Here is a 314-nt window from a genome sequence, read left to right as displayed (position 1 = left end):
CATAGGATTATGCAGTAATGTCATATTGACGATAGTGTAAATGATTGTAATGATAACATTGATAATGATTATAATGGTCGTCTATTAGAAATAAATTCTTGTGTCCCATAACATTCAAGGCATTGGGTAAACTGATGAGATTATGTAGGCTTGAGTGGTTGTGAAGCTATCTGTGTGTAAACAAAACTAAATGAAGCAAAACATGAAATGCGTTAATTGTATGATGAACATTTTTTAATTTAATTTTATTTATGTTATCAGTTCTGATCTTATTTGATTACCATTTTTTAAATATTTTTATTTATTTTTGTTTT

General features: G+C 26.4%; 1 protein-coding gene across 2 annotated transcripts in view; it reads left to right on the top strand.

The window, feature by feature from the left end:
- LOC119590784 (glutamyl aminopeptidase-like) overlaps positions 1-314 on the top strand; it is a gene marked incomplete in the record, with an annotated part of 24,350 nt that overhangs the window by 20,883 nt on the left and 3,153 nt on the right.

Source organism: Penaeus monodon, chromosome 27 (assembly GCF_015228065.2).
Source record: "Penaeus monodon isolate SGIC_2016 chromosome 27, NSTDA_Pmon_1, whole genome shotgun sequence".
In the NCBI taxonomy this organism is placed as follows: Eukaryota; Metazoa; Arthropoda; class Malacostraca; order Decapoda; family Penaeidae; genus Penaeus; species Penaeus monodon.
The sequence above is the reverse complement of the archived record's forward strand: the minus strand, read 5'-3'. Positions and strand labels throughout refer to the sequence as shown.